The 19628-nt window shown below is 49.7% G+C and overlaps 1 long non-coding RNA gene across 1 annotated transcript in view; it reads left to right on the top strand.

The window, feature by feature from the left end:
* The window catches only part of LOC135902664 (uncharacterized), a 30313-nt gene extending 10935 nt beyond the window's left edge, over positions 1 to 19378 (top strand). Inside the window, exons 2-3 of the long non-coding RNA XR_010564555.1 lie at positions 18339 to 18406; positions 19126 to 19378. This is a non-coding gene — a long non-coding RNA (uncharacterized lncRNA). The remainder of the gene's footprint in view (positions 1 to 18338; positions 18407 to 19125) is intronic.
* Positions 19379 to 19628: the final 250 nt, after the last annotated feature.

Here is a 19628-nt window from a genome sequence, read left to right as displayed (position 1 = left end):
GAATGGTAGCTGCTAGATGTTGCGCAAACAAGACAGACTTTTCGACGGGGAAACAAACGTGCCATTCGTTAATACAATGCACTTTTCAACCAGAGGCCTGTCTTCCTACGGCACCTCTCTGCGTCTGTCGTTGTCAAGCTAAACAAGAGAGCGTGTTTGACTACCTTAATTATGCAAATAGAACTCTCCACAAACAATGGCATATATGTGTTAAGTGCTAAGCGGCAGGCACATGGGTCTGTTTTGCCAAACATTTTTCGGAACTCTAAGGATCCAACCTGCATTAACTTTGACGGTCCACAAGACTCCACACCAAGCCTGAGTGATCCATGAACTTACTCGCGAGGAAGCGACGCCGCTGTACCGCATCAAAACCGACTCCGCATATACACCCTGACTTGGTTATTTAAGATTTGACGACGCGCTTTCCCGCCCTGCGTCTTTTGTGGTGATATCGGCAACATTGAACATTTCATTTGGCTATGACCCCGTTCTACCCAGAAAGAAAAGCGATGCAAAAGAATGGTCTTGCGCATGGACTTTGAAGACGTCGTTTTGCCCGGAGGGCCCATGGCAATCAGGACGACTGCTGATTGCCTTCCTGCGAGACGCGGTGCTCATCCACACCTAGTGATACGCCCACGATCTCAACTCCTAGGAGGCTCCAGCAGAACAACTGCCGGCTATGTATGCCAAGCTAACCCCGCCTGCTGCAATACCACCACCAGCGCAACTTGGGCGCGTTTTTTTTTTTTTTGCCATCTTTGTTGGTGATTGCTACGCTTATAACGCCCATTTCGTAGGCACCGAGCGGCGTGAACCCGAGTTTCGTTATTACGAGTCGTTTAGAAATGTGGAAAAAATGAGGAAAGTGGGCAACGCTCTGTCTGACTTTATTCACTGAAGCACACTCAGACGAGAGAGAGAGAGTCGCTTCGTGACATGGGTCACGACAGCTTCAAACCGCATTTCTAGTGAACCTCATCAAGGGAAGGATGACTAGATAAGCAAATAAAACAAAACAGGTGCCGCTTTCTTCCGAGTTGTTTGTAGTTCAAGATGAGCGATATGAGAGAGAGAGGAGAGAGAGAGAGACTTAGGTGCAGGATGCTATAGTCGCGCACTCAAGTCTGTTGCCTTCAGGTAGTGAAAAAGCGCTCGAACTGCTTTCTGGGCTAGTGACCTGTGAGACCAGGCTCCCAAGATCTTCGCTTGTGTGGAGACGAGCCAAGGCCGTGCACCATCCTCCCTATGATAGACAGTGGCTTGCGGGGGTCAAGTGATTTGCAGAACGTCTTCCACCGTTGTTCCTCCAGCCTGTCCATACGACGTTGGATTTTCTTCTGTATACGTCGAGCGACTCTAAGGTCATGAATTGACTTGGTGCGCCTGTATCCCCTCTCGGTCCTTCTGCGAATCGTTCGAAGTCGCTCAAGTTCCATGTCAAAATCCGTACGTTTTTTAGCGGATGTAAATGTGTAGTTAGACGATTGCAGTACACTTGTAATAAGGTTCTCAATGGTGCCGGTAAATACTTCTTTGTATGCCTCTTCCACCTTTGTCTTATATGTTGACCACCTTATATATACTTGTCGGGAAATAGAAAAGGAGTAGCTTCCAAATCCAGTGATTCTTAAGTAGGTGGGAATAGGGTCACTGCCATGACTCTCGACGTCAGAGAACCATCGAACAATTTGACCAAGTTGCCGTGACACCAAAGTCAAATCTAAGCAACTGCTATAGTTCGAACCACGCAAGTACGTCGGACTGCCATCGTTCGTAATGCTGAGTGTATGGTCGGAAGCAAATTCCTCAAGTTTTCAGCGCCTGGAATGAATTCTGGAGCTTCCCCAAGCCATTGATGACCATTAAAATCTCCCGTGATAATCCAGGGTCCAGAAGTCGCCGTCAGGATGTCTCGCAGTCGGTCGCAGTCGAACCGACTATATGGGGAGATGTAGGCGCCGATAAGGGTGAAGGCCACTTTATTCTTTGTAATGCGGAGACACACGTATTGGTTTCCATCATGAGGCTTCACCGAGTGGGGAATGTAAGTTAGTTCTGTACGGATGTAAACAATTACTTTGCTGGATTGCCCGCACGTCGATGCCATAAAGGCTTCGTATCCAGAGAGTCTTAGCGCTTTTGACACGTTCGGTTCACATATTACCACTACAGGAAATCGGTTCGTAAAAACGTATTGGCGGAAACATGAAATCCGTGATTTAAGTGCTCTGGCATTCCACTGGAAAATCGTCGCGCTACGCACCTCACGAAGTGAAGGTAGTGGAAGAGCCATTGTGCTTACCCAAGATTCGCAAGCACTGGGCTCAGGGCATCCAATACTTGCATTGCGCTTCGAGCTGTTGGCGTATTCGAGTTGCCCACAAGCGTGCGAATCGCATTTATCAAAGACTTGAGCATTGTTACAATTCGGCGGTCATGCTCTGTCAACTCATCTGGGTGAGGGGTGGAGCATTATGGTGCCTCTCCTTGTTGAGGTTTTTCCACAGGGCTTATCCTTGGCAGTGGTGGTCATTCTTCATCCACGGCATTCTTTTCAGCTGCTCCGTTATCTTTACGCGGTTTGGACACATTCTGCACTGGGGTTGGAGCAGATTCAACAGCAAGAGGCTTTGCGGCACGCGTATTCTTTGGGCGGAGAGCAGAATTCCTTGATGAGCGTCTGCGACGAGAACGACGTCGCCTGACGTCAGCAGCTGCTTCACGATTAGTCGACCGGTCCCTCACCATTTTCGTCAAGATGGAGAGTTCTCGCTTAAAGCGGGAGACACACGGTCCGATTTGGTGTCCGATCCGGCTGCCGTTCCTGCGCGTCGGATCCGGCGTCCGACGCGCCGGAACGGCAGCCGGAATCGAGGTGTTTTGCCGTGCCGAAGTGCCGTTTCGGACGTCCGGCGTGCGACAAACCGGGCAGATTTTCATCGTCCGACGCGTCCGATAACCGCACCGTCGTCTGGCCGCAGCCAATGACAGCGCGGCTGGCATGTGACGTTCCCTCCACGGAGGCGGCGCTGGCTGGCCGGTTTCTCGCAGTGCTTTTTTTTTCCTTGCCTGCTGCAGTTCGTTTCCGACATGAAATAGTTACCAGTTCAGTAAAATTATCTCGACGTGTGCCTGTTATTCAAAGCAACGCCTAGTACACTAGGACTAAGCTACTGGCGAGATCAGGAGACGCGACGCGAGGGCATTTCGTGGGCAGACAGCACACACCGACCGTCTGAGCGAGGCTGCTCGCTTTGCTTGCACGATTGCCCTTCGCAACGACTACGTCGAGTAAACCAATTGTATTTAATTACGGGTGACCTAAGTGTACAGTGTTAATTGTTTTGGCAAACATAAGCGCTCTTCGACGAGCTCGGGTTGGATCGTAAGCGCCGTCGGCCGCGGCCTCTGCCTAGCTAGGCCTACCGGCCCTATCGCTGGCTGTTAGCGGAGTCGTCAGTGGACGACGCGCCGTCGTGAAGTGTTCTGTCACTCGCAGGGGCATAACGTTATTGGCAGTGTTCGCGTAAAGCGACGCATTGTTGTGGAGAGTTGTTTATATTGCGTTTCTCGACGTGGCTCTGAAGTCAAGCTGGAGGGCTGGATCTGGGCGGAGCTTACACGCCGCTCAATCTTTCGGATGCACGCACCGTGTGTCCCGAATCACCGTATGCCGCATGCCGGAGCATGCGGCGCCGCACGTCGGATCGGACGCCGAATCGTACCGTGTGTCTCCTGCTTAACTCTAGGACATTCCTTTGATGAGGCATCGTGGGGCCCTTGACAGTTCGGTCACTTATAAGTTTTTGCCGGGCAGTTGCCTGCAGAGTGTTGCGCTGCACAGCGGGAACATATAGCAGACTTTCCACAGACGGCGCTCACGTGACCGAATTTCTGACAGTTTCTGCACTGAAGCGGCTTGGGAACAAAGGGCCGGACAGCATGTCGTAAATGACCTACCTTCACATGCGATGGAAGGCAGTGACCTTTAAAGACAATTTTCACGTATCTGGAATTTCCGAGACGGGCCACCTACAGTATGTGGGTCCCATGATTGGCAGGCTTTATCAAAAGTGGTAAATCCTCGCCTGAGATGGCCGCATCAATGTCATATACGGCGCCTGTAGTAGCCTCTTTTCCCATCGGGATGATGGTACGGACGTTCATGCCACCGAGGACAGTGACAGCTCGCAGAGAATCTAACGCCGACGCTTGGGAGACGTCTACCGCGACAACATTCTTCCGAGGGTTGACTCGGACGTCCTCAATGCCATTTGGCAACAGTCTCTCGAGTTCAAGCGATGTAACTTGCCTGTTAAAGAACCTCATGTTGTCGGAGGGTAGCACAGGTAAGAAAAGGATGGTGTACTTCGGCGAACTCTGCGGAGTCCTCATAGTAGATGTGTCCACAGAGGCCCTAATCATCTGCCGCTTTGCTTTCTGACTCAGGACAGTCACGTAGTCATCGTCGGAGCTGTCGTCGCTCTCGGTCGAGTCTACCAGGGTAGCCTCGCTGTCGCTCGAGAGGCTGTTCCGCTTCCTTGAGGCTGCCGACGCGGGCGCCGCTACATCAGGTGGGAGTGCGGGTGGCCCCACTTCCATTCCCGTCGAGCAGGGAACAGTGTTCCCCGGGAGAAAGCGAGAATTACCAGAAAATACTGGTGGCGGAGTACAAACACTGAGCAATAGGATCACTTCGTCGTCTTCTCATGAGCGATATGAAATTATGGCTCATGAGCTATTGTGGAAAAAGCGCGTCAGTGTAGTCGAAATTGAATGACTACGTTTCTCTCTCTCTAAATGGAGGTGACAATGCCAAGAATGATAGACGACTGCCAGCTCAGTAAGGGCCCCAGATGCTATCACGGTTCAGCGTGCAGCTCTCAGCACATACTTTTCTGGAGCGCGGAAATGGTGCGCCGTAGAGTGCGTTTGCGCCATCTACCAGAAAACCCTGGGCGAGACAGTCTCCTTCCGAGCGAGACCTGTCGCAATGGCTGGCAACGGCTCGTCGTTCTGTCCTTTGTACAGCGATTACGGCCGCTGCAATGAAAGAAAGGCCACAAGAGAAGGAGGCATTTTTCATTTGACACCTTGGCGACTAGTTCAGGATCGCCTTGTGTATATAGGGCGCAGTCAATGGAAAAACGGAACTACGAAACTATGCACTACAGTTGCAAAGCGAGAAAAACAATCAGCAGCGGCCAATGCTCAGTGAGGGCTGTTTCAAAGCTCTTTTGGCTTCGGTAGGTGCTGCAACAACATCTCTGAGTAAACTGTTCTCGAGTTCTACGTCTGGCAACACATTTCTGTGAGACTGCAGGGAAAGCTATGAAGGGGGAACGGTCTGCACATGCACTATATCGCCAGCCCGAATTAGATCAATGCCATCATCTGTTTCGTCTTCTACGCCTACCGCGCAACCACGGCGAAGAAACTGAACTTTTCGCAATTTAGGAGCGTTTAAATGGTTTTTCCTCTTTCCGACTACAGCGAGCAAAATAAAGTACTTAGTGGTGATAAGCTACTTAGTGGTGATAAGCAAGTTTTAAGTTTCTTCCGGTCTGGCTGCTCTGAGACGAAAACACAACTTGCATGTTTGAACGTCCCGCTACTCACGACGCGTTCTTTAAAAGGCCCCTCTCCAGGTGCGGCCATTTTTAGCTGACAAGCGCCGGGCATACAATATGCGCTAACGATCGTGTCTGCTAAGTTTTACATCGCTATGCGCCGCGGGAAGAGCTGAAATTTCAAACCGAACGCCATTTGCCCTTCTCCTCCCGTCGCGCTTCAAGCCGGAGGGATGACATATACGTGCTAGTGCGCTTTACATGTGTCTGCTGTGACGTCGCTCTTAGTGATTCGTGACTTCGAGAATTATTCAACGCAACATCTGTTATTTGTGTAATCTATTGCATCGATAGACGAATTAAAGTTTAGCGAAATAATAAATCACACAAACTGAATGTCTGCGCGTATTTGCTTTTACTTGGCACCACAGCAAGAGAAACGTACTTCCGTTTCGTCTGCTTCTTCCCACCTCATTCAGTCGCGCGCTGATACCGAAACTATGCCATTTTCTACCGTGTTCCAGCGCGCGATCATGCTCTGTGATCCGCTTGTGTCTGCCTCAGTGTTCGTGTATCACTGACTTATACCGCTAGTCAGGCGTTCTCGTGCACAGCGCGCACAATCGTGCACAGTTCGCGCGCGACACCGTACGCGGAAGTGTGTTGCGCAGCAAAAAAGCGAGAGAGAAAAAAAAAAATGAAGGCGGGGCCTGTGACTTGTGCATCACGCGATCCTCGAGGTCCGGTATGGGAGAACGCAGGGAAGGAATTTCGCTTTCGGAGGCTAGAAAGTGGAGAGAGCGTCTTTCTTTGCAGTGGCGCTCGCGTTCTGAAATCATGGGTTCGCGGCACTGAACTATTCCTATATATTAATGAACCAATTTCAAAAATTCATGCGGCTGAACGCTCCTTAGACGGCACGTTGTAGCTTCCAGCGTATAACCAAAATTTGCTGTGGGGCCTGGTGAGGGGTCCTTTACATGGCGCCGCGCCTCGATAGGCTTTCACTTTCACTTTCACTTTATTTCCTTAAAGACCCTCATGTGAGGGTATTACATAAGGGGTGGGACACATATAGGTTAACAACAGTAAACAGAAAAATGTTGAACGAGTTATACAAACAAAAATGATTATTGTGATGCAAGCTTATATACGGACGGTCGAAACCATGGTATATATGCAGCCATAAATAAAGAGGCTTAGAATCGCAAGAACTTTTCCAATCGTGGTAATAGTTGAGAAGGCGAAATCTTTTTGCAGTATTCATTTGTACCTTGTGTAATCCACAGCTGACTACCGACATCGAGTTCATGGTGCGGCGAGAGGAATGAGCGCCGCCACGTTCCCTATATTTTGGCTTTGGTTCCGCACGATGTTTCTTTCTAAATTTACGTTTGGGCACGACAAAATTGCAACTATCAGTGCATACATTTTCCGAAAACTTCTTATATAGACAAGGAATAACATGAACTTGTTCATTCAGTATCTTAGAAATGACGATCAGTTTGCGATTGTTTCGAGTAAGTCTGTATATATACACGAGTACTATATACTGGCTCCGCAGCTTTGGCTGCAGTGTCACAGAAAGTCTCGCCAGAGCAGTCAGTTAGGGGCTGCGCGTGCTGTTCTTACTGCATAGTCTTAAAGATCAACTTGTGTGCCAATATCAACTCAGCGACAACGTCTAGCAGTGCGCGGCCACTCGCGGTGCACTGCTAGATCATTCAGAACGCGGCGAGAGAAAGATTATTGAAGAATCGTGCATGAGCTTCGCTCTATAGTCATCTCCAAACGCTGAGCACCGAGGCATATGTTGTAGTGGCTAATAATAAAATAAGAAGTTGCATAAGTGCAAGTCGAGCGCATGAGATGGCTGGTCCGCTATATCATTATCATTGCATAGGAGGCCTCGGTAGAGTCGGCGTTGCATCTTTGTATAATCAGAGACCACTCCCTCAATTTTTCTTAGTCGCAAGAAAAGCGTCGTCGGACAGCGACTGCTGCGCGAGTGCAAACGTTGCGCTGACGTATTACTTAGCATGCCTACGCATGCATGCTTGCTTGACATCTAGTTAAGTATAGTTACAATTTATGTGCGAATGAATATGCGCCATAGCATATCGCCTCAGCTTTGATTCTTTTCATATATTGATTCATTTTTACGCATACGGAGTTAAGAATACTTCAACAGCGCGTTTGTCCATTTAATTTGTATCCGTCAAGCGCCCTGCAAAAAAAAAAAAATGGTGTTCTTTCAGAAGGCACACGGGGTTGTTTTTTTTTAGAAGGTCCAAAATTTAAAAAAATTGCCTATATATATATATATATATATATATATATATATATATATATATATATATATATATATATATATATATATAAATGAGAAAGGCGGGGAAGTTAACCGGAGGATAGATGTCCAGTTTACTACCCTGCACTGGAGAAGGGGTAAGAAAAGACAAAAAGATCTTTAAAAATTGCACGCACATGAAAAGAGTGGGAGAGGGGAAAATTTAGAAACACATACACATAAAGGAACGCAGGAGTGTCACAGTCGGTCAAGCAAGTCGCTTGACCGGAAAAACCTCAGTAGCGCCTTCACCGCCTTCTGGTGCGAAGGTCGTATCAGCCGGCACTCTAACATTGTCTGCTCAGAAAACCGCTAGTCATAGAGGCGTGCCAATGCCGTCACGAGCGACTGTCTCTGGGAGCTGTAGCGATGACAATGACAGAGGATATATTCGATTGTTTCCTCGCTGCCGAAACTATCACATGTAGCACTGTCAGTCATTCCGATGCAGCAAGCAAATGCATTTGTGAAAGACACCCCTAGCTATAGTCGGCAGAGAAGAGTTGTCTCGATTCAGGATAATCCAAATGTAATGCGTGGTGCACAGTCGAGAGTGCCTGTGCACTCTCGATTGCGCGGAGGTTACTTCTGCAGGTATTGCTCAGTACAGGTAAGCTGTACCTCAGATATCCGAGAAACAGCGTTCTGTAGTGTTGTAACATCACGTGTACTGACGTACCCCACGTTTTCCCTCCAAGAAATTTGAAAAGGTGTGAGATGGTCGTTCGGCGTTTCTTCCGGTAGGCCACATGGGGACTCCAGCTAATGTCTCCTTCAATGATCATCCCTAAGAATCTGTGCGTTCTGGCGTAACATAGATTTTTCCCATTGATAAATATGGCGTAGGACGTCAGTGACTTCCATGTAAACGCGACCAGCGCACATTTCTCAGGTGAAATCTGGAGACCTTGTTCGCCAAGATACGCCGATGTTGAAGTCACGGCTTTTTGAAGCCTCGCGCGCACCTGAGGACGTGTTACACCTGATTTCCACACGCATATGCCATCGGCGTACATTGATATCTGGACAAAACTTCGTATGCGTTCCACGAGACCAACAAGGACATGACTGAATAGTGTGGGGCTCAAGACGCCACCTTGGGGAACACCATGGTGTGCGTAATGTTGAGAGGTCGGACCGCCATCAGTCTGCACATAAAAACACCCCATGTGTAAGTAGTTGCGGGTCCACCGGTAAACTCACCCACCAAGACCATCAAGTATAGCACCACGAGAAACATTGTATAAGTTCCTTTTGCGTCCAGAAACATGGCAACGGATAACCGTTTACATCTCTTTTGGTGTTGGACGTAAGTGACCAGATCGATGACATTGTCGATGGAGCAGCGGAGACGTAGAAAACCGGCCATAGCGTTTGTATAAACTTTGTAGCGTTCCTGGTACCACTCCTATCTGGCAAGGATCATGCGTTCCATCACTTTCCCGACGCAACTAGCCAGCGCAATGGGCCGATATGACGTGAGCTCTAGTGGTGACTTGCTGCGTTTAAGGAGTGGTACCAGACGGATTGTTTTCACTTCTTTACTATTTTTTTAATAATGAGGTTTTACGTGCCAAAACCACTTTCTGATTATGAGGCACGCCGTAGTGGAGGACTCCAGAAATATCGACCACCTGTTGTTCTTTAACGTGCAGCTAAATCAAAGTACCACGGGTGTTTTCGCATTTCGCCCCCATCGATATGCGGCCGCCGTGGCCGGGATTCGATCCCACGACCTCGTGCTCAGCAGCCCAACACCATAGCCACTGAGCAGCCACGGCGGGTGTTTTCCATTCTTGAGAAACGTTTACATCCAGCCAGGATTCATTGAATATATCCAGCAACGCATTTCGTGCTCACTCATTCAGATGGTACAAGATGCGGTATGATATGCCATCTGGTCCAGGCGACGACGACCGTTTACACAATGCAAGAGCCGTATCTAGCTCCTCGGTGGTGAAAGCCACGTCCATACATGAATCCCGTGAATGCGGCATGATGCCAATCGTCCACTTTCAGAACTAAAAGCTTTAGGCCAATGCTCCGATAGGACATCCGCGTTGAAGGCCTTACACGCGCTAGTAAGGTTCTTGCGGTCTACGGGGCTTCACGACAGACACTGAATGCCGCCTCCTACCGCTCTGTAGTGTACGCGCTTTGTTTGTGCTTGTCTCCCTTTCTATCTCCCCCTTCTACTCTCTTTCTCTTTTTATCCCTCTTAACCCTTCCCCCTGCGCAGGGTAGCCAACCGGAACTACCTCTGGTTAACCTCCCTGCCTTTCTCTGCATTATTTTCTCTCTCTCTTCTATCCGTACCAAGGGAGCCTGTGTATATTGATTGACCTGCAATTTTCCTGCAGAAACCTTCCGCTACCTCGATGTCCTCTCGGTATTGGAAAAGCGCCAGGGCTTTGAATGGCACGCGTTGTTCAGGCCTCACATGGTTCTCCATATGTGAGAGAGAGGTTTTCGGGGGTCTAGGGATTCACAAAATTTTGCCCACTGTTGACACTCAAGTTTGTCCATTCGGCGATGGATCTTCTTTCACGTGAGTGTGGCTATTCTTAGATCATGGATGGACTTCGTGCGTCGGTATCTACGCTCCGCGCGCATTGAAATGTAGGGTTAGAATTGCGTTGGTGCAATTAAATGCATTGGTGCTACATTTACTTTTGTGCTTCAATGCATAAAACAGCATTTTCTAAAAAGGAGTAACTGGAACGCCAATTCATTTCGTCGGACACTTTGAAAATTAATATCTCGAAACTGGTGCAGTCCAGATAATTCGTTCCAAGATCGGCTTGCGATCTCACCGGCAATAATTGGTAGATTGAAATATGTGCCTTAATGTAAACAATTTAAAAGTTAATCAGCGTAATTATGTTAATTATTCATTTAAATGTTTTTATTTCTAGTAGAAGTAATGGCCACCTCATCGAGTAATTTAGATCAAGGGTTAGAAATATGCTATCTGCCAGAGGTAATTTTTAAAAAATGTTCACGCTTCTAAAAAAAAAAAACGGTATAGTGTCTTCAATATAACAAAGATTGAAGGCAGCAAAACGTGCTAGTAAAGCAGTGTAGATGGAACGTGACTGGGTGGTTAGCTCTTCATTGCGACACATGGGGCAATTCCAAAGGCTTGCCCTAAAAGTGCTTGCTTTGTCAATGCAAGCTTATAGCCATGTCGTCTACAATCTCTCTCAAGACTTAGGATAAGTGCGCTGAGCTACGTAGTTGTACATATCCAGTGAGCAAAACAGCAAGACTCACTGCCACGAAGCACCGCCCCAGTCTTCAGAACTCTTCTTACCGCTGTTAGTAAACCACGCTGGCACGCATATGCAGCGCCTCGTAGCGGCAGTCGGCAGTAGGGGTAGTGTCGGAGCGTGGGAAGGTCCACCATCTCTTAAACCTTCGTCTTCCACAATGCAATCCGACTTGGTCAACCAGAAAGCTCCGCATCCTTTGCGCAAATGTTTCGCGCTGAATCTTTCGACAAATGCATGCGGCTTTACGCACACATGCGAAGCCGGCTTCATCATAGATTGGCATCATCCGTGTTCAACCGAAACCGGCTACTGGAACGCATAATGCGAATACCGACGAACAAAAGCACAACTAAGCTTCGAGACCGCATCCAGGGTCACTCGACCGAAAGCTCTCTCTGCGAGTGCGGCACCGCCGTAAAAAAGCATCGATAGAGTGCCGCAAAAGCGAGCGAAGTAGAAGTGCGCGCATCGCTTCTTTTTTGGCAGGGTTCGGGCGCCGGGGCGTTTAGCCAAGTGTAAACCTAATCGCGTGTACCGTTTAGAGACGTCTGAGCACCTCTACATTGTGCGCCGTATCGTAGGCGACACGAAAATTACAAGGCCCGGGTCAGCAGCTCCTTGTATGTCGCCCCCCCGCAAACAAGTCGCGCCTCAACGGTGACTGGAGGAACCGGCGGGCGGAACCGCCGGCGGCTATATAGCGCACAACAAGGGTGCCTCGCGGGCCGAGCCACAGGGCTGTACCAGAAAGGATTCTGGCCCGGCAGTGTTCTCGGAGGCGTCGGTGCGGAGCCGACAAAGGCGTCGCGGGGCGACGATTTTGCCCCGCGACAATGCGGCGTGCTCTCGGCGCATGCAGGCACCACCCTTGTGAGCCGCTGCTGAGCTGGCCGATGGAAAAGGTGTCGGAAGCCGCTCCGCCGATTGGAACGCTTGAGGGCCGCTGCTTGTAATCCTTCCGCCGATGCATAAAGGTTACACGGGATATGAGGGTGGAGGGGGGTGAGCAGCCCTACGAAACCGCCCGAGGGATGCCGCGACCTTTCTCTTCGTCGAGGCAGGATAATCCGCAGCGCTGCGGCGCCTCTGGAGAATCGGTCTCGCTTCCAAAATAGAGTACGAGCCTCGGCATGCCGCACCTCCTCCGTAAGGATGGCCGCGCCACAAAGGCACGCATTCACCGCCGCGGCACCTCTTTGTGGGCGCTCTGGGCGCGGTGAGAGTGGAAAGAAATAAGGAGACCGGTTGAAGCCGGGGGCGAGAGACCTCTCTAGGTTATAAGAAAAGAGCATCGCGAGAAAATATCTTTCAGCTCACCCTTTTCAGATCACGCGGTCTCCACTAGAAAGGTCGCACGAAATAATTGGTGTACACGATCGCTGAAAGCAAAGGTCCATAGTTGCTCTTATCATGAAGGTGTGCAATGATAAAGAAAGTGATGGAAAGTTATTTCCTTCAAAGTACCGCTGCAGTCGTTTTACAAGCCGTTCGCTGGCTGTTCTTTCGAGTTTAAGCTCTCAGAGTGACATTGGTCGGATTTTTATACTAACGGTCGGCCAATGGCAAACTGCTCTTACAAACGAAAATCTTCGTGATTTAGGCCCCAGATTACTCCGAGAGGCGTAAGAACAAGTTGCCATGTCACAGCTTTTTTCGCTATAGAGGTGTGCTACAACTAAACGTATTGGGCAGTGTTTCGAGCGACCTAGACATGAACGTTTTTTGAGCGGCTATTTGACTTGCGTTGCGACTTAGGCTGGCGTTAGGGCAAGGAATCCACCAAGCCCATCGAGGAATACGTCCGGTAGTAGGTATCAAGGAAAAAGGATTCATTGGCTGAGTTACACATGCCCACTCTATGCAGGAGGAAGTTAAACGTCCCAGTTCACATCAGGACCCTCGGCTCTACTGCACGAAAAGTCTCCGCTTTTAATACCGCCGTCTTCCATAGGTAAATCGGCTAGGGAATCTGAAGACTGTCTAGCAGTAAATCACATCGCTGTCGAATCCGTTGCAATACCCCGTCCATGCTATCGCAACACTCCACAGTAACCCCACCTCCGAGGTGCGATGATATGGAATATGTGGCAGGATAGCAACCTGTGAAACGAAGGTCGCCGTCGTTCTTCGGTAGCATTTGATGTTGGCCCGCCTCATCACTAGTTCAGGCCGTCAGGTAGTGGTGTGGCCTTTTGTGGACCCGTCAACAATCGGTGTCCACGCTGCGTTGACCTCAGGATAGGCGCTGATGGATGGGTGGGGGTTTGCCTCGTGGCAAACGTCTAACTGACACCTTTGTGGTGTTGAGACGTAACGCTTACCATTTCAGTAGGTTACCTGGCAGATAACCAAACAATATACCCAAACGCTACATAGACGCAAGGTTTATCTTCGCCGTAGCAATTGAAGGTGGAGCTTGCGTATTGCTCATAATGCTCTTCGTAGCACCTTATTCAGTCTGTCACACAGACTGAACGTTGGCCCTTATGTCGCAGTGGGCGGCTAAATATTGAAGCACAGGGTTTGGATGCACACTGCGTGCCACTGACCGTTTAGGTATCGTGGAATGTTTTGTCCATGGCGACGTTGTGGGGAAAACTGCTGCCCGAGAGCTGCTGAAGAGCACCTATCGACCTCCTTGGTGGTCTGGAACGTAGGCGAAAGCCGCACGAAGTGTAGCGAGCTCCGCGGCAGTAGTAGACGTCCGATTACCGAGCCTGGACGAAACCGTTAAGATCGTACCCAGACACCTATCGAAGAGGAATCAGATGTTACAGGAGCCGTCGGTATAAATGTGGCGATGACCTTGATAACATACTGAGAGGCGCTCACGCCAAAGTTCTGCGAATTTTCTTGTTTGCTCAGGCCTCTGTGATATAGAAAACACCTCGAGGAATTAAAAAAAATCGTAAGACTAAATTTTAGCAGATGTTGGCTGCAGGTGGACGTCTTCATTCGCTTAGCCGGACGCCTCTGTGCCGGCAACCACGGATAGCGAAGAGACATGACTGCAGTTTTTCCTCGGGTCGTAGCAAAGATCCCATACATTGTGAGGAGGGCACCGAAGAGACAGCCTCGTGTCACGATGTTCGTGAAAGACAGTGATCGAGGGCACAATGTCAGCTAGACACGCGAGGCGTGGGCCGTCCGTCTCTGCGCCGTTCCGTTTACCCGCGAGTGAACGCACACCGCTCGGCGACGCAAGAAGAGACGTACTCACGCAGCCACTAAACCGAAGCAAAACACGCATGCATGGCTCCCTGGAGTTTTACAAACGGTGGCTATGCAGCATCCATTTTTTTCTTTCTTTATGCATTTCTTTTGGTTTCCTCAGAGTCCTGTTTCTCGACACGTTATTTATTTATTTAATTTTTTTTGCTTCGCCCTTGTTCTCAAAGTTGGCATGGTTTTCGTTTTTCTGTCCAATGTTTCTATTTGCTGCGCTTCGGCGCATTTTTTTTGTGTGTGTGTGTGTGCGTGTGTGCGTGTGTTTCTCGCAGGAATGGAGTGGTGGCATGAGGCCTGTTTGCCGACGGCAGCGTGGTCTATTAGGCGAAGCCACTCGCTCCCAAAGAGCCACAGGGTGCGTGGAAACGCCGCGCACTCAGACATGCAGCCGCGCACATGCGTGGACGCGCCGTCGGAAACCCATGTACAAAGTGCTCGTTGCTGCGTGTTCAAAGTCTATTTAGGGATCACGAAAAGCACGCTAAGAGGCAAGGGTGCACGCCTCGCTCGCCGCCGAATGGTATTATGGGCGGAAGGGAAGAAAGCAGAGGGACAAGGTAAAAAAAGGGAAAAAAGAAAGAAAGAGCTCTGCAGGGGTCATGCGTAAGATGTAGCGTGTAAATTTAGAAGGCCGCGCAAAAACTGCGACCTGGCACGCACGGCAATGAAGACGATGCTGGCCGGTAAACCTATCACAGGAAACGCGGCACGGGAATGGCATGAGAGAAAAGTATTTGACGGAAAATGACATCCGCTCGTCCGATTGAGAAACAAAGTATAGTGGCCCGTGCAATGCTCGCTTCCGCGATAACATCGCACTCACGCGTAGGCACGCAGACTGTCATCCATTTTTTTTTTGTTTAAAGCTGCCCTTTTTAGCCATAACTTTTCTTCCCTTTTGTTTTTGTTGGTCGGAACAGATTTTTAAAATCTGGCTTGGAGCGCACAGTGTAATTTGACATATTCAGGAGGATTGCCTGAATACTTCCGCGACAAGTCAGAGTATCCAGGCAGCTAGTTCAACTGATTCACTAATTATATTTATTTTTAATTTAAGGGCGCATGATGCAATTGAGGAACTGAAACAGAACAGTAGTGAAGTCATGTCTGCCTAGCACTGGAATCTTATGACTGGTACCTGTTTCAAATTATGCGTCCGTAAAATGTTGTTACAAAATGCATCAGCCTTCAACCTGGGATTCCTAAATGCCTTCTCGCAGTTATGGACACTTTTGACTGGTATCCACATTAAAAAGGGATCATATTTGATCTTCATAAAGCCACTGCAGCCACTTTTCACTCGCACTGTAGTTTATTCGCTAAGCATATGCTCCTGTTTTTTTTCCTCGTAGGTCTCTTACTTTAAACTTTGAATGCACTCTGTAGTAGATTATCAGCCGCAGAAAACTTTATTTGCACCAGGTGCTTCATTCCAGTCTTTATTCAAGTTATCTATTCCGCCTTAACGCGAGCTGTGCCGTAGATTCGATTCCTGGCAGGCGGGCGCATTCCACTGAGGATGGAATGCAAGAACGCCCGTGCATACCGTGGAGGGGGTGCACCTTAAAGAGCCCCAGGTGGTCCAAATTAATCCGGAGTCCCCCACTACGGTGTGCCTCATAATCATACCCTAGTTCTGGCACGTAAAACCCCAGAATTTAACGGCGCCTGCGTTCAAATAGGACTCTCGAAATATTTTCCTTTTCTGTCGTCTCATAGCATGCCGGCTCGCATTCTGCAGAAGTACGGTGCAGCAATGCGCAGCGGGTGAAAACTCAGCCGACGCCTCAAAGCAGACGTCGTTATATCAAGATGTGGTTTCGCAACCGCCCCCAAGGTGCATTCAGACTGTGCCTGCGGAACAGGACTACTGTGCACCCTCTTTGAAAGAACTGGCTTTGACTTGCCGCCGGACGAGAGGTCCCTGTATTCTAACGTCCAGCCGTCGTATACGCACGCACATACATCAATGCCGTCAACGGCCACCGCGCAACAGCGTTGCAATAATAACCATCGGCACCAGGCTGGAAGGCATGGGCGGACGCCCATTGCTGCAGTCTGCGAGCAGCCTTGGGTGAAAATCACGCCAGAGCAGCCGGCGATTGGCGTTTTGTTCTGTCACCACTGGTCCACGAGATCACTTGATCGCTCGAGCGGCCCCAGCGCAAGTGCAGAATGGAACTTTCAAGTTGCGTTACAAGTAGCAGGGTCTGTCCGATGGGTCCCTCTGGCAGGCTACGGCGTGATACAAGATTACCCCACATCTCCCCCGTTCACCCTCCTTGACGCACCGCAAAACGTTATACGTGCGCTGTTCTCGAGTGGGAGAATCGCTGAGCGTGCGTTCTTTCGCACAGGGTAGAGCGAGGCAACGCACAAAGGCACGCACTGAAGCGGATCGCGCGCTGACATCGGCTCTCAGGGAATCGAAGTCGAAGGCAGTGAATGATTTTCTTTCGTTCCGCGGCCCTTGTGAGCGGGGACAGAAGGCCGGACGGGCGTCTTTGATGCAGCTATGAGGCGCGACAGCATGCAGACCATAGCGTGCGTGCCGGTGGCACGCAGGCCCGCTCTGTGTACTGCGTATATACCCGGGCGGCTGTTTTGAATGCACTACGCGCCCTCCCTCCAAGGTGCCGTGCGCAGTCTGACGTGAGAAAGTCCCCCGTCGTTAATACACACACTGCCGTGTAATGCCTATTATAGAAACATTGTTGCTGCTCGCTCGCGGCAGCCGCCATTCTTTGTTTTTGGTTTTCGCTACCTATAAGTTGATAGTAACAATATGTATGAAACATGCTAGAGTGAGTGCGTCCTCCCTCTTTGTGAGTACGTATACTGTAAGTATGAAATGCACAAGCTTTGCACATCTGTCAGTGGTGAAAGCAGGAAGGAAGCACGCGCTCAAGGCGAGGAGGCCCAATAGTTAAACAAGGATATGTGGTTACCAGCGGTGACCGAAGAGTCATCACAGTCGTTACCCCGCCCTCTCGCGCACGCTGTGGGCGGCTGTGCAAGAGTGGACACCGTCGCCGGAATCAGCACCGCCTCCCCGGGCGGAAGACGTATGACGACGTGTTCTCGAAAAACAGGGCTCTCCATCGCTCACTCTTTTCTTGGCTCGTAATTAGGAGCACGCGCAGGCCACTCTTCGCGCCAAGAGCCCCGCTTGGCAGCGACAGGAGTGCTCGCCCTCGTGGGCTCTCCGCGGTGGTCGCCAGCGCAGCTGCCGGCGAGCGAGGAACGGAGCACACTGCGTCCGATTCTCTCTAGTTCCGTGCAGCGCAATATAGGCGCTGCGGCCTCCTTCGCTTCGGTCTAGGACGTCTGGACAATGGCACGTGGTGTCCGAACACCGAGTTATCATGCTCGGTTTTTCACCGAGCCGACTGTATGGGCTCTGCTCTCAATTTCATCGCATCGATGGCGCTCAGATAGTTTCCGATGTCCTTCGCTGCGGTCTGAAACGTCTGGTCAATCGCACACGCTGTCCAAACACCTAGTTATCGCGGCTGGCCCTTCGCAGAGCCGACTACGCTGGTTATGCTTCAAGTTTCGTCACGCCGATGAAACTCCGGTCGTTAACCACGGCACAAGCACACTAGTATTTGCTTCTTTTTTTTTTACGAGATCTGCAATTAGAGCCCACTACTAATCGAAAAACTATTTGAGCCTGCTTTTTACATTCCATGCCAGGCTGGTTGAATTGCTGGCTTGTCATACAAACTTACATCATGACTTCTTTTCGACCCGCATGAGTATCAACTAGAACCAGCTTTCTGGCTGCGTAATTGCCATTCCATATGCTTCAAACTTGATGACACGCATTTGCTAAGCTACCTGTTCAACTTATATTGTATTTATTTCCATTTTGTTCTTTATGAGGCAACCGCTCATTTCTGTAATGCATAGGTGTCTTGAAGGTGCCAAATGCAAGCAAGCAAGCAAGCAAGCAAGCAAGCAAGCAAGCAAAGAATTAAGTAAGTACGTAAGTAAGTAAATAATTAGGCAAGTCAATAAGTGAATAATGAAGCGAGTAAGTACGTAAAGTAAATAAATAACTAAATAAATAAATAAATAAATAAATAAATAAATAAATAAAATCCTTTGGCTGATTCGTCTTCCCTGTTCGATGGCAACACAGCGCGTGAAACGGGAGAACGTGTAGATACTTACTTTTCTAGAATAAACTAAGTTAGGTTCACGTTTGTAGCTCAGACACTATTTCTTCTATTTAACATACTGTAGTAGCGTAACCTTCAGTGACCGGCCCTACAGTGTGTGACCTGTACTGTATGTTCTACTTTACTCTTTTATATTTGTCCTGTTGCTCTTTCTTTCCTCTCTCCTCACCTCTTTCCTATCTTTCATTTCTGTGTTTCTGTCACCTCCTTTCTGAAGAGTAGGCAGGCGTTGTGCCCCTTCCTATGGCAGTTGCCAGCCTCCTGTCAAATGTATATATGTTTTCAAAACAAACAATAATAATATACACCGCACTGTAAAAACGAAAAGCGTTGAAAGCAACGCAAACACCAACGGACGTAGATAAATATCACGCTAGGCCACCAGACTATGCTGATCCCACGCTCACATAAGGCGTAAAAGCGTCATTTTCTTTATATATGCTACACTCCAGCCCTAGTTCCGCAGTGACAGGGGGCTAGGGTTAATCTACGCAACTACGCCGTGACTTGTGCAGGGTCGTTTCAGGATGGCTAAGGACTGGCTACCCGGCTCGCACACTGCCCAGCGATGCACGGAACCGGGCCTATACGCATGCGCGGCACCTAGCGCGGAGTGCGGGATAGCGGAGGCCCCGGACCCCCCGCGGGGCTGGCGGCGGTGGACAACGGCTCGGCTCCTCACCTCGCAGTGGAGCCGGCGCGGCTCGCACCCGAAAATTATCTGCCGCGCACCCAGGCCTGCTGGGTGGTCCTCGCGCGAGGGCCTGATTTTACGGCACCTGTCTTAATGGTGTCATTAAGCGCGGATAATAAATGCGACTAGAAAAGATAAGAAGAAATCGAAGGCACTGCGCCGAGTGCTCCATTTGCGTTTGCCGACGCGTAATTTACGAGGCGCCCTGGGTGCTTTTCACGGGCGCTGCGGAGCTCCAGCGCTCGACCCCCCTCATCTAACCGCTCTCCGCTGGCCCTCGCTCAATTCTAGGCTACCTGCAAACTTCACCCGTCGTCGCCTCAC

Source organism: Dermacentor albipictus, chromosome 1, assembly GCF_038994185.2.
Source record: "Dermacentor albipictus isolate Rhodes 1998 colony chromosome 1, USDA_Dalb.pri_finalv2, whole genome shotgun sequence".
NCBI lineage: Eukaryota > Metazoa > Arthropoda > Arachnida > Ixodida > Ixodidae > Dermacentor > Dermacentor albipictus.
Note: the sequence above shows the minus strand (reverse complement) of the source record. Positions and strands in the feature narration are given on the sequence as shown.